Source organism: Phocoena sinus, chromosome 8 (genome assembly GCF_008692025.1).
Source record: "Phocoena sinus isolate mPhoSin1 chromosome 8, mPhoSin1.pri, whole genome shotgun sequence".
NCBI classification, from domain to species: Eukaryota; Metazoa; Chordata; class Mammalia; order Artiodactyla; family Phocoenidae; genus Phocoena; species Phocoena sinus.
In genome coordinates this window covers 22,049,014-22,064,317 of record NC_045770.1, presented here as the reverse complement: position 1 = coordinate 22,064,317, position 15,304 = coordinate 22,049,014, and the positions used below count along the sequence as shown (strand labels likewise).

Here is a 15,304-nt window from a genome sequence, read left to right as displayed (position 1 = left end):
ACTCTGAGGCTCATATTCTAATCCCTGAACTTGAAAGTTTACCTCAGTAATTTCCAATCTTTTTTTCTAATAACATGCATTAAGGTCACAAACTAAATATGTCCCACCATAAGGCAATTCCAAACATGAAATGATCTCCCCATTTTGCCAGTGAGACTATTTTCAAGAAATTATCATCTGATTATGTAAAATAATCTAAATTCCTCACACACCAGACATGAGCATCTATATCAAACTTCTGAAACACAGTAAATTTTCCAGATTACATAAAGTACTTTTTGAATCTATCACTAAAATTAACATTTTTATCCCAAGCCACAATTACCCATTTATAGAAAACATTAGTAGGATGTTATTTGTTCCTATTTGTATTGTTGGAATATATTTTAATACCCACAGTATAACTAGATGGGTTATTTTTAAGTGACTTAAAACCGGATCTCCTCTAGACTTCTTAGCCTCTTTTTTTCATTTAAATCACTTATCAGATGAGCACCATGAGCTTTCCAAACTGACATGTAGTAAAGGCATTTCAGGTCAATGTGCCTTTCTTAAACAGTACTTCCATGCTCAAGAGAAAGAGAACATCTTGCAACGAGACAGTTCCTATGAAACAAATATAAATCTCCTTTTGGAGGGAATAATTTTGGGAAAAAATACCTTATATTTAAAACTCCAAAAAAAAAAACACTCCACTACTTTTCTAAGTATCACTTTAGTGGCTTCCCACATAGGTTTTTATATATATTTTCATTATTGTTTAGCTCTAGGTGTTTCAGTTTCCAATTATGATTTCTACTCACTGCTAATAAGTTTTAAACTTTCAAATAGAATGGTCAGAGGCCTGGGGGCAGAGTGCTGTCTTTTTATTATTTATTTCTAAGTTTACTATATACTCTAGTCAAAGAATTCATTAAGATTTCCTTTATGTTTTGTGCTTGGTCAGTTTCCTTTCTTTTTTTTTTTTTTTTTTTTTTTTTGCGGTACACCGGCCTCTCACTGTTGTGGCCTCTCCATTGTGGAGCACAGGCTCCGGACGCTCCGGACGTGCAGACTCAGCAGCCATGGCTCACGGGCCCAGCTGCTCCGCGGCATGTGGGATCTTCCCAGACCAGGGCACGAACACGTGTCCCCTGCATCAGCAGGTGGACTCTCAACCACTGAGCCACCAGGGAAGCCCTCATTTCTTTTTTGATTTTCCCAGCTATAAATGAAAATAATGTATGTTTTGCATCTAATAAGTTAGATCAAGCCAGAGTAAGTATTTAATGTTTTGTTTATAGCCTCTCTACTCTCAAAGTTTAGTCTAGTTAATCAAATTGAGAAAAAATGTATTGAATTTTCCCAACTCAGATTGTGGATGTTAATTTCTTCTTATAAATTGCCAGTTTTTAATTTATATGCTTTTAGGCTATGTTATTAAGTGAGTAAAGGTTTAGAATTATTATATCTAATGAATATTTCCTTTTTTCATTAAGTAATAATTCAATTGCATATAGAATTCTAAAGTAACTTATTCCTTCAGCATTTGGAAGATATTAGTTTTCTTCTGGCATCTGTTACTGATGAGGAGAAGTCTGCTGGCAATTTAACTAATTTCTCTGAGGTAATATGCCTTTTCTCTCTGCTTTCCTTTAAGATTTTGTGTGTGTGTATGTGTGTGTGTGTTCTTCAGATTTGCTTTTATTTATCTTGTTCAAGATTTGGTAAGCTTCCTTATTCTGAAGACTCATGCTTTTCTTAAATTCTGGAAAATTATTAGCCATTGTCTCTCCCATTCAGCAATTCTTATTAGATACATACTGGATATCTTATTCTCCAATCCATGCCTACTCTTTCACACTTTCCCTCTATCTACCTCTCTTCAACATTCCTCCACTCACTAATTCTCTGCAGGTGTTCTTAATGGTTTACCTATCCACTAGTTTAAATTTTCAGTGATTATATATTTTAATTTCTAGAAATTCACTTTTGGTCTTTCAAAAAAAACTTTAATGCTATACTATTTTATAATTTGTACTGAATCCTACTTTTACTCCTATAATATTTTATAATTTGTATTGAATCCTCCTTTTACCCCTATAATGTTTATTTTATGTCACTATAAAATTTTCTATTTCCAGTTCATTATGACTTCTTTATGGAGTTTGTAATTTTGGACAGAAAGCTCATGTCCCTAACCCACTCCCCAGTGTGGGATTCCTGCAAGCCCTGAGCTGTTTATGTCTCCCTATAGAGGTATTTCAGGTTTGCTCCTACCAGCGTACAGTACCAGGAATTTTAATTGTCCTAGATCAATTTTTACATTACCTTCTTGATTTAGCATTCCATTACCATATCAGGTCCCATGGCCACACCCTAGAGAAGTTAGCAGATACTCAAGAGAGCTTGCTCATGTACTGATCATTCTTGTTTGCTAAACCATTTGGCTGCTCTGCCCTTCCTGTGCCATCTCTCACTGGTAAGGAAGAACAAAGGGAAAACGTGAACACTAACTGGATGCCAGACTATAAACTAAGTTACAGCACTCAAATTACAGAAAGAGTACTCATCAAACATAGGACCAGTTAGGCAGGTAAATAAGCATCACGTATGTCAGGTTTCACAGAATTTCTTAAGTTTTGTATTACTCAAATACTGGAACTAAATAAAGGTAGAGTTTTTTCCTTTTCCTTTAAGAAATAATTTATCCCAGTTTTCTATATTAGAGTTACTTCAAGTTATACTCTATAGAAAAGGACCTTTCAAGCAAAATAATCCACATTAAAGTTTTAGGTTTAATATGAGTGCTCTGGTGAAAAGTACAAATATATCCCAGGCCAACATATACAAAACCAAGTTTATACACATTAAGCTTTTAAAATCTCCAACAAGCCTAAATGATCTATATGAACTGTGGGGAAGTGAGGGGCCTAACAAAAAGAAGCTTCTAAAAATGTGTATTTTCAGACCAGTGTTCTCTCCTAAATATACCACAAATAAATAAATATAAAACAAAGTAATCTGTACCAAGATGTTCTCAGCAGTACAAAGATATTATAACAGCCAATGATTAAAATCAAAATCACAATTAATGCTGAAATTATGTGATAACAAGGGGGACAAACTGTGTCAACATTTACATAAGGATAAGTGAAAAGTAAAAAAACAGGTACCCTTACAAAGGATATTTGGATATACAGAACTGAGCACTTAATACTAATCAGGGTCTTATTTTTGTTAAGTTACTAATTTTAAAAATCAGGTAAGAATTTTAAAAATGTATTTCACTAAATTGTCTATATATCAGTTTATGCATAAGATCTCATGACATACGTAAGAATTCTACCTTAAATTTTTTAGGATGAAGCTGTGTATAAATGTAGTTAAAACCTAAGTTTTTAGCCAATTTAGTGATCATTAAAAAATATTTATATCACGATAATATTATTTAACCTCAATAGTACATTTCTAGTCCTCCTTTGATTGTATTAGCATATTATTTTCCTTGAAAATGGCATCTGTTAGTAGTAGAATGGACAATTTAATAAAATGTCACATGAAAAGCCAAGGTACCTAGGTATATGTCCTGAGTTTGTACCTCTAACTGGTTCATCTTGAAAACTGTGTTTCTGTGCCTTCTTTTCTTCTCTAAAGAAATGACACCATAATCACCTAAACTGCTGTATATCAAACATATATAATAAATATCAACTCTTCTCCCCTCTACCCTCATAATAAATAATTATTGAAACAAAATTTACTCCTTCCTCCCCACTCTTCCTAAATTTCTTAAAGTGGTCTTACCCTACCTCTTTTCCACACTGACTCCCGCACAACCAATGAAGCACAGTCACGGCAAGCAGTATTAAGAGATGCCACCAGCATATATATATCCCATTTCCAGAAAACGTATGAATACGTACTTAAACACAGTGCCACATTTCTCAGACGAAATATTCACATAAAACACTCTCTTTGTCCTTTAACTCTAAGGGTGACCCTAAAACAGCCTCTTTTCTGCAGTACAATGGAAAAAAACAGCCTCACGCTTAACACCTTGAGCTCTATTAGTCAGTGACACAACAACAGACTCTCCCCACCTGTCAGGTGGTAAAACAGGTGTTAAGTCTGTCCATACTGGGCCTACAGTGATGCTTCAATAATTTATACCAGGCTGCCTAATTTTACTCTTAAGAATTTCTTTTCCCCAAGCCTAACTGTACTTATTTTTCTGTCTTTTGAGACACTTTCTCTGAACATAATAGTGGTCTCTCTGCAGTCCTCTGCCAACTTACTGTGGGTTTGGGAAGCAGGGTAACAAAGAGAAGTATAAACTGAATTAATAAGGTAATTCTGGCGGTCAAATTAACAAAATAATGGCATCTACAAAAAAAAGTTCTTAATCATTATTTTCTCCAACATGGGCCCCTCTGGTAAAGCCTATGAACCCCTTCCTAGAAAAGTATTTTTAAATGCACAAAATAAAATATACAATATTACATTAAAAAAATCAATCATACTGAATTATAATATCAAAAATATAAAAAGCACAAATTTATAATACAGTAATATATATGCTTCTTTGTTAACCTTTAAATCACAATATCTACCAGTGTATCTAATAATTAAACTTTAAGTAATAATGAGTATTAAATGTCAATTTGAGATCTGCAATAACAGTTATGCATCATGAAAATACCTGCAATTTCTATTAGAAACAGTATCTGCTACTGCTGCCCACATTCGTAATAGAAGAAAACGTGTAAATAAAGATGCAATTTTTTCACTATTCAAGTTCACAGACCCGCAGTTTTAAGACCTCGAATATACAAAGAATTATGCTTATTAAATTTTTTAGCTCTGTTAAGTACTCAATTTAATAGCAATAATAATGTACTTTTACCTATATAATGCCATGTGACTCTACAAGTGAAGCAGAGGACAAGAATTTTTAGTTCCATTTTGCAAAAAAGAAATAAGGCCAAAAGCAAGGATAAGGGTAGTAAATGGAATTATTTGTAGAATGCTCACTCTTCAGCCACTCTACCTACATTATCTAATCTTCCTAATAACTGCCCTTCCTCCCTCTGCCCAAGATAAGTATCACAATCCCTTGTTCTTCTAATCAAGGAAATTAAGATTCAGATAAGTCACTTGCCCAAAGTAATAAGGCTAGTCAACAAAGTCATAGGTCCTTCTAAATTCAAGTCCTGTGCTCTTTTGGCTATCCTACTCTGCCTTCCTCTGACATCATTTTAGACAAGCTCATTCCAATTACCAGAGCTTTTCAAGAAGTTAAAGCTCTATCCTCTGTTGTTTTCAGGTCAAAAAGACTACCTCTAAAGACTTCTTGTAAGTGCCCATTAATACTGGTATAGTCACCTCTGTAAATTAATATCCTGTAAGGGTGACATGCAGTTCTAAATAAGGTATTAAGTGCTTGCTTTTGTAGGAACTGACTTTTGTTCAAGGAAATAAAATATTCAACTTTCTTTTTTTTTTTTTTTGCGGTACACGGGCCTCTCACTGTTGTGGCCTCTCCCGTTGCGGAGCACAGGCTCCGGATGCACAGGCTCAGCGGCCATGGCTCACGCGCCCAGCCTCTCCGCAGCATGTGGGATCTTCCCGGACCGGGGCACGAACCTGTGTCCCCTGCATCAGCAGGCAGACTCTCAACCACTGCGCCACCAGGGAAGCCCATATTCAACATTTAAAAGCAATACACACGTTACTGGAAATGCAAAGCAAATTTCCAGCACTTAAAACAAATATAAGGCACAAAGTTTTATGCTGAATTTAAATTCTTTTCTAAATGAATTTTGTAAACTTAAAAGAAACACTATACCTGTATTGCTTCCTAGGAGGGTATAAAAACAATACATTATCATTTGCAAAAATTAAGTTTAAATGCTAAAAGGTAAGAAAGCTAAATCCAGTCCAATTTCTTCATCTTACAGTTAAGGAAACATCAAAAATTCATATAAGAAATGATTAAAAATGGAAAAACAAAGATAGGTTCATGTAAGTCACTTAGGTAGAAGGAAAGAAGAAAAGTCTCAAACTGACCTGAGGAATTCTCACAATTCTATATATGTTTTGAAACACTAGATACTACAGTAGCTTATTTTCAAAACAGAATAAAGTTAATATGTTTCTTAAATATCTTTAAAATTAGATAGTATTCGCTCATGCAGTCAATAAGGCTATATGGCAGTTCTATCATTAAGTTTCTAACTTTTGAGATATCCAATCCCCCTTTTGAGAAATTGGAATGGTGTCTGGCTCACAGTAAGGCCTCAGATGTTTGTTGATTTTGTTGGTAAATTAAGTTCATATATAATACTCACTTGATTATTATCAAGGGTAATACTTTCCTCTCATCTTTTACATTGTAAAGTGAGCAAACTAGAAAGCAATAGGCTATAAGAGACAGCAACCATGAACGTGGTAGGAAAAACAAAAACAACTCCCAATGAGGTCTCCCAAATACAGGCCTTTATCGTCTCTACCTAAGTCTCTTTCAATAATCTCATTTAATTTGACAATCAGGGCTCCCCTGGTGGCGCAGTGGTTGAGAGTCCGCCTGCCGATGCAGGGGACACGGGATCGTGCCCCAGTCCGGGAGGATCTCACATGCCACAGAGCGGCTGGGCCCGTGGGCCATGGCCGCTGAGCCTGCGCGTCCGGAGCCTGTGCTCCGCAACGGGAGAGGCCACAGCAGTGAGAGGCCCGCGTACCGTAAAAAATAAAAATTAAAAAATTAAAAATAATACTTTGACAATCAAATTAAATTTAAAGGCCACCTAATTTGACACATTTAATAATATCTATAATTATCATGCTGCTTGATGATTAGATGTAAATAGTAAGCACTTTAGGTATATAGTCATCCCTTGGTATCCACAGGGGATTGGTTCCAGGACCCCTCGGCAGATACCAAAATCTAGGGATGCTCAAATCCCTTACACAAAATATATGTACATTTATATACATACATACATATATATAAATATAAAATATTATACTTGCATATAACTTACACACATCCTCTCATATACTTTAAATTATCTCTAGATTGCTTACAATACCTAATACAATATAAATGCTATGTAAACAATCGTAAATACAATGTAAATGCTATGTAAATACTTGCCAGCATGTGGCAAATTCAAGTTTTACTTTTCAGAACTTTCTGGAATATTTTTTTCCAAATATTTTCAATCCAAGGTTGGCAGAACCCACAGACGTGGAGTGTCAACTGTATGTACCAACTTTGCTTAATAACCAAACTAGGTTTTTATAGTTTCCTTAAGTCTAGATTCTAGAGACAGCTTAAATATCAAGAGCGCTCATGATGTCTAACAAAGTTTAGTCCATCCCACACACTCAATAAAAGCCAAAGGGTGATTAGATTCAATTAACCATGGCTGAGATTTCCTATGTCCCCATTCTCCCTTTTATTAATGGTCCCTCTATTATACTCGTACCCACATCATTCTGAGTACTAACAGGATTTTCAGTTACAATTTAATTTATCAAAAGGTTATTAGTTAATTTACAGAAACAACAAGAAGTTTTGGGGTTTTTTTTAAAGTACAAAACAAGAAACACCCAGAATTCACATCACAGAAGACTATGCTTACAACACGGTTACACTGAATATGAACTCCAGTTTATACACACAAAGAGCACTTAAGCAAAAACAGATTATGGTATACAAAATGGCACAAGTATATTCCCATTAGAGTGTGATGTTCTCATTATCTTACTGAACAAATGCAAAGAATATCTGGCATATGATTATAAATGTCTGAATGTATGAATAATACCTTAAAGCAGGGGTCAGCAAATATTTTCTGTAAAGGGCCAAGTTAAGTAAACGTTTTAGGTTTTGTGGCTCATACAGCCTCTGTCGCAACTACTCTGTTGTTGTAGCACAACAGCAACCATAGATAATATGTAAACCAATGAGCCATCATGTGTTCACATAAAACTTTGTTTACAAAAAAGGTAGTAGGCTGAATGTGGCCTTCAAACCAGTTTGCTGACCTCTTCTCCAAATGGTTAACAGTAAAGAGAATATCATTTTCAAATAAATCAACTTTACTAGAACCCAAAAGTTTCTTATTTCAAATGTTTGTAAATTATGTAGAAAAGCAGAAAAGGAACCAGTGTTACTAGAGCATCCTATTCATATGCATACCGTATTTACATATATAACTAGCCTCTATAAAATGTACTTTAGAATTCTTCTAAAAGGTAACTGATACTGCAATAGGAAAAAAATAACTTTGTGAATTTGCAAGAGTTTCTATACATACTGGTTATTCAAAGAAAAAAAAAAAACCTATACAACTACTAACCTGAAAGAACCCCTCTCTTCCAGGAAGTTAAAGCTAGGATTCACCATTAAATGGAACAAAGAAACAAAGAACTGAATCATATGGACCATATTTCCTTTCCAAACAGTTCCCAGGTAAAAAGCTACATATATAATAGGGACATTTCACTACCCAAAATCATAAACCCTTTTTTAAGGGACACCACTTTTCACTGTCAGTTATATACCATACCGTAGAAGAAAAAAAAAAAAGTGAATTCATCTTCAATCATTAATCAAGAAAATTTGCACATGTACAGAACACTTGAGATTACCAGAAATTCCATTTTTATTTCATTCAAATGATGAAAATCCGAGAAATACTAATTACTTAATGCTCAACACAGTAATAAACACCCTTTCAATGTTTGTTACAAAATAACCTTATTTTCAAAGACTTTAAAATTGCAAATAAGGGATATATATAAAGTATATGTTTACCCTTGCATAAATATTGGCATTTTCTATATACTACAAGGAATAGCTAATAGTAATTACCTCTGAAAAACAGGGACCGGGACTGGGAGAGGTGGTGGGGGGAGGGTTCTGGGAAGCTGGGGAGAACTTTTACTTTTTCCTTAACATATTTCTGGTTTTTTTTAACTTTGTCATAAAATTTATTATAGTCTTTAAAAATGGTTTAAAATATGTTCATTATAAATTAATACTGAAAAATATACCAGGAACTAATATGAACAGTAAAGGCAGGATTCTTCTGAAAGAGGCTAGAAATTCAGGAACTCTCTGGGGTCAGACTGGCCATTCCATCACGCAACAGGTGAGGATATACTTGCTGCATAAGTTAGGGAAGTTCCCTGAAGGCCTTTTAACACCATGAGGTTTAAAATAACCTTGTAAAGCTGAAGTCTACAGCAACCCAATCCAGTTCCACTAAATCCAGTACCCCAAGGATAATATCAGGGTCGTGAGAAGTGCCCACTAGCTCCTGGTCTGCAGGAGGTCCAAGCCATCCAAGAAACGGTGACTTCCTCAACTTCCCAGATTCACAGCAATAGCACGATATGATATTAACTCTACCCTATCAAGTTATGTTCACCAACATGGCTATCTTCACAATCTTAATAGAACACATTTTTTTAGGCTTTGGTCTTTGGGAAATATTGGTTAAAATTTGCCATTTTTAAATTGTACAAGTTGAACTGAATCAAGTTAAAAATGGAAGAAAAAACAAGACTCCAATCATCATTCAAGATTTTAGGCTCCATTGTATTAGACTATACACAGATTACATTAGAAGATTGAGAACTGAAATTAAGATAAAAGTACATAAAGACTTTCATTTCAACTGCCTGCCAAAGATAAAAATGAATAATAAAATCCAATTCTGCTCTTGGGAATAGTGAAGCAAAAAAAGAAGAAATAAGCCTTGTTCTCTCCCTGAGACCGAGTTTTAACAAAAGAGAGAAAGAACAGCAGAATCTGTCATTTCTCACCGCCACAGAAAAAAGGATATCAGTTTAATTTCCAGTTAATACAAATGTCCAAAACAAAGGATAGACTAAACATACTTTCCCCATGCTGAAATTAATTACATTTAACTTCTGAGCCTCTCCTACATGCTCTGCCATGCTTGGGAATACAGGAGTGAACAAAACAATGTATAATCCACTAGGGCAAGAATTTAACATTCCTAAATGCCACAAATTTTGTCTCATTTAAATAAAACTGTAAAGAATTCCAATGCATGTCTATTCATTCCTCACTAATAATGTACTGTTTATTAAATCCCATCATATATTTAAAAAAGTGGTTTAGCAAAAGAAACAAAGTCAGTGCAATCAACTTTACAGGATACCATTAACTTCAATATGTTTTATTCAATACATTTTACCACATTTGAGGTAATTAGTCTCTGGAAGATAAAGCCCACTGGTTAAAGTAATGTAATACTGAAATTTTTTTTTTTAAATGCAATCCTGAATATTAGTCCCTCTTCTTAAATACATCGATAATAATGCTGTTATGGCAAATGGATTAAGCCATTATTTATCCAGAAAAATGAACGGGGCAATTGTTCATTCAGAGCTCTGTCCGAAATATAAGAGAGTATTTAGTGTTCTAAAAAATGTATGCTCCATAAACAATAGATTGCAATGTCTAAGTCCAAGTGCTCGTTTATCAAATAAATCCTTATTATCTTGGGTTTTTACATTTACATCATGCCCGTCCTTAGTGCCACAGAACTCATTAAAATGTCTTCTACACAAATCTCAACTGTATTTTAAAATGTATCTTTGATGAAGTTGACTTTTAACCTACTTCCAGCCTCATTAATAACCACTCCTTAATGGTAAAGAACGCTAAATACATGTTGTGAATGGTTAAAGAACCATGCCACATCTGTATAAAAAGTGAAGTGCTCTATTTAAACTGCAATAATGCAGTGCCCCCCACCCCCGCTTTCAAAGTTAGCCCGGGAATTAAGTTTACAACCGTTTAAAGGAAGGGGGGACTGTAATGTCCTCAACTAGTCTACTGGGGTCTAAGATACTAAACTGGGCTGCCTCAAAGGCCGAAGAAAGTTATGGGGCTCGGAGGCCGCCTTCAGCAGTAGAAGCAGCAGGTAGGGCCGGGGCCAGAACTGCGGCCCTCGCCGCGCGGGTGCGGGTGGCTAAGGGCGGTTCGCGCCCCAAACCCCGTAATGCTACATCCCTTTGCCACCAGGGCGGAACACACGTTCTCTAGTAATTCAACACCCTTACTTTCAAACTGGAGGCCGGGGAGAAGAAGTTGTAATAAATTCCTTCCCTACATGGCAAAACGTAATTTTTCCTAGGCTTAAATCTGTATTCTCAAACTGCCTAGAAGGGACGAGCCAGGCCGAGCCCGGGGCCGCACCCGATCAGCGGGAACCCGACCGAGCTCGAGGCGGAGGGGGTCCGGGGCGGACGCTGAAGGCGGACCCACGCCCGAAGGGAGAAGAAGCGCGCACCGGCGTGTTCAGGCCGCAGCCACGACTCGGGCAGAGCCTCGCGGCTCCCGCGGCCCCGGATGCGGCCTGGCCAGCCGGGCTGTTAGGGCAGCGACACCGCGGCCCTCGCGGCGCGGCCGCCGGGCAGCACTGGGCCCCGAAACTTCTCGCCGCCACCTCAGCGTCTCCGGCGAAGCCCGGGAACGGGAGTGGGGGAAGGTAGGGCGCCGGCGGCTTACCCCGAGAGTGGGCGGCTCCTTCCCGCCCTGAGTGTGGCCGGGGCGCTGCGCGGCGGCGCCGGGTGTCGCGGCTGCGGCAGGGAGGGAGAGGCGGTGGAGGCAGCGATGGGCCGCGAGAGACGAGAGGCGCCGCCGCCACCGCAGACAGCTCCGCAATATGGCTGCCTGGCGGCTCCTCGGGGGAAAGGCGGGGCTGCCCCACGCCCCCCGCCTCCCCCTGCCGGCCGGTCGGCCTCGCGCTGCGTCCCGAGCAGCAACGCCGCAGTCGCCGCCGCCGCCGCCGCCGCCGCCAGACCTCCCACGCCCCGCCCCCGCCCCCGCCCCTCCCAGCCCAGCGGGCTCGCGGCCGCCCGCCGCGCGGAGCGTCGCCGGGGGTCCCTGTCCCGGGCGGGGACGCGCGAGGGCGGGGCTGCGGCTCCGGAGCCCCGAGGGAAAGAGGGAGAGCGCGGGGGTGGGGGACTCCTTCCGGGGAGGACTGGGCTTGAGCTAAGCCCGATGCTCAGGGAAGAAGAGCCGCCCAACCCGGAGCTGTGAGTGGGCCCGCCGCCTCCCTTCGATGGGTGGAAACTTGAAACTCCCGCTGGTGCCAGAAAACTCACCGAGGGCGTTTCTATCGCCCCCAAAGAGGAATTCTTCCCCGAGGGAATCCAGAACCGAGTCGAGCGTGTTACTTGGCTGTTCAGCTTGAAAATCCTGGACCTGGAGAGAGCAAAAGACCTGCCTTAGAGGAATTTATGCATGCAATAAAGAACTTTACATTATTTTTGCAGAATTTACCCAACTAGAAAAACTTGCTTTTTCAGGGGCAATTTTTAAACCGCCACCGAAACCTCAATGGATATGGCCCCAATCGAGAGTGCAGATTTTTATCCAGGCAAGGATATTTGATAAATTTTTATTATCTCTGGCATTCTTCTGCAGTTGGAAGAAGTCGGTTAAAAGGAAAATGTTGCAAGTGGGACCCCAAAGAGCAGCCAAACCTGAATTATCCTAGACTTTGTGAAAGTTAGGCATTTGATCATGGTGTGACTCTAGCCCACTGACTTTAGTGGTCGGTACTAGATAGACTTCTGGTCGATGTTCTGTCATCTACTTCCAAGCCCCTGGTATTTTCTGCTGGGATTCAAAGAGCAAAACTTGCTCTGAGTATAGAAACAGAAAGAGCACAAAATCAGATTCGCCGAGCTTGCTCTGTTTGCAGTGCTTTATATACTTTTTATTAATAAACTTTAGATTCAAATAAAACCTCACGAGTGTACTTAACTTCTATAGAACAAATAATTCATATACTTCCTGCCTTAGCATTTGCCTTCCCTGAGACAATAGCTTTTCCAGGAACTCTCTCCCCTGATTACTTTCACTAAATTTACTCTTTAGTGAGTTTCCACCATTGCCCTTTGAGACCTCTCTGAACAATTAAAAGCCCCAAGAGTTAACTCAAAGGCCTTTAGATTCCTCAAGAATGGGAACCAGGTGTGTACTTTTTTTTTAACTATAAGATTACTCCCTGACCTCCCTGGAGTGCAAGAATTATCCAGGTGATTGTCCAGCCTTCCACAACAAGCTGCGTGGATAAAGATAGTCAAAGTATTGTGTGAATTCCTAGATAGTACACTAATCAAACATACTTTTGCAACAGAAAATGAAGCATTCATTATCGTTTGTCACATGCCAGGCACTGGTGTGAAATGCTTTACATGACTATTTCTTTTAATAATTACAACAACCCTGAGTTTGGGGTAAATATTATTATTGACCTTTTTAAAAAACCGATGAATAAAGAGAGCCTCAAAGTAGTTAAGTAGGGACTTCCCTGTTGGCACACTGGTTAAGAATCTGCCTGCCAGTGCAGGGGACACAGGTTTGAGCCCTGGTCTGGGAAGTGTGCCACGACTACTGAGCCTGAGCTCTAAAGTCCGCGAGCCACAACTACTGAAGCCCACGTGCCTAGAGCCCATGCTCCGCAACAGGTGAAGCCACCGCAATGAGAAGCCCGGGAACCACAACAAAGAGTAGCCCCTGCTTGCCGCAACTAGAGAAAGACCACGGGCAGCAACAAAGACCCAACACAGCCAAAATAAATAAATAAATAAATTTATTTTTAAAAAGGAATTAAGTAATTTGCTTGATGTATTATAACACAGCTAGGAAGTTGCAGAGCTGTGACCAAACCCAGTATTATTTGACTCCAAAGCCTTGATTTTATCCTATACTCTTCAACAGCAAGCAGACCAAAAATTGTAATACTTCAGTCAGCTATCATATTAGTAAACATTTAAGTAAAGGATAATATTCAGTGCTGGTGAGATTAAAAGGGTGCTCCCAGACATTGTGAGTGGGAGTGTAAACTGAAACAACCTATTTAGAAACAGTTTGGTGCTGTGATTCAACCTAAAAAAATATTCATACTCTGTACCTGAGATTTTATCTGAATGAAATAATCTGAAATAGAGCAAAAGTTTTGTTCATAAGCTGTATGTCACAATATTATTTATAAGATGCAAAAATAAAGATTATGGAAACTAAATGTCTTAAAAGTAACCATAAGTACTTTGTAGCATTTTAGGTAACAATTTAAAAAGTATAGTATTAAGTGAAGAAAAACCCCACAAGTTATGAAACTAACCATGTAGTATGATCACATCTATGTTTAAAAACAACAAAACAAAACTATGAAGTGTTAGAAAAAAGGAAAAATTGAAACCCAGAGTTGTCTCAGGATGATGTTTCTATGGGCACCCCTCCCCCCCACCCCTTATTCTATTCTTCAGTATTTTCTGTATTACTTTTGCAGTGGAAAAAAATATATATATAAGGCTTAATTGAAATTTTTCTTTCTCAGTTTAATTCCAACACTTCAGATTTTAAGGGGTAAAATCACATTTGCTAAAACTACTTTTTTTTAGAAAAAATCTGATGAACAAGCTATTACTAAGTCTTCCATGCTAGAATCCTGCTCTACTCCACCACAATATATTGGCTAATTCTGAATTCTGGGATTCCAATGATTAGTTATAAAGCATTTGTCTCACTAGCACGTATAAGTCTTTCTTAAAAATGAAGAAAATTCATTTTTGCAAGTATGGTTTATAAATGGAAGTTTTTGTTTTGTTTTGTTTTTTATCTAGAACTAACATTGAGTTCCAGGCCTTTACTAGTTTGAATAACACTTGTTCATCTCCCTCTAGATTCAGTAATGGGAAAGACAAACAAACAATGCTGTGTAATATGCACCATAATAAAGATAAACACATTATTGTCAAGGAGACAGAAGAGAGAGTAATTAACTCTGCATAGAGAAGAGAAAGATAAGCAGAGAAGGGGAGAGTAAAAGAATGAGTAGAAGTTCCCTAAAAGAAGTGAGGGGAAAGGCAATTAGCTTGGGAGACACAGTGGAAAGATGGCATTGATATTTAGACATAAGCATATTTACCAGAGACTTCAGAAAGGTAAGTTGAGGTCCGTTCGAGAAGTTCAGAATTTGTCCTTCATCCTTGAAGAAATAGGAGTCCATAACAGGTATTCTTTTTTTGTTTGTTTGTTTTTAGTTTGTTTGTTGGTTTGTTGGCCATGCCATGCAGCTTGTGGGATCTTATTTCCCAGACTAGGGATCGAACCTGGGCCCTCGGCAGTGAAAACACAGAGTCCTAACCACTAGACCACCAGGGAATTTCCATAATAGGTATTAAGAAGAGGAATAATGTGATCTGATTTATGTTAGCAAAGTAACTGGCAGCCGTGTGGATTGCTTGGGAGAGAGGTTCAATGACA

General features: G+C 38.3%; 1 protein-coding gene across 2 annotated transcripts in view; it reads right to left on the bottom strand.

The window, feature by feature from the left end:
* Positions 1-11,743, bottom strand: part of RDX (radixin) — a 99,759-nt gene extending 88,016 nt beyond the window's left edge. For both annotated transcript variants that reach the window (XM_032640165.1, XM_032640164.1), the window contains exon 1: positions 11,534-11,743. The gene's annotated coding sequence lies outside the window, so the exon portion shown is untranslated. The remainder of the gene's footprint in view (positions 1-11,533) is intronic.
* Between the last annotated feature and the right edge of the window lie 3,561 nt (positions 11,744-15,304).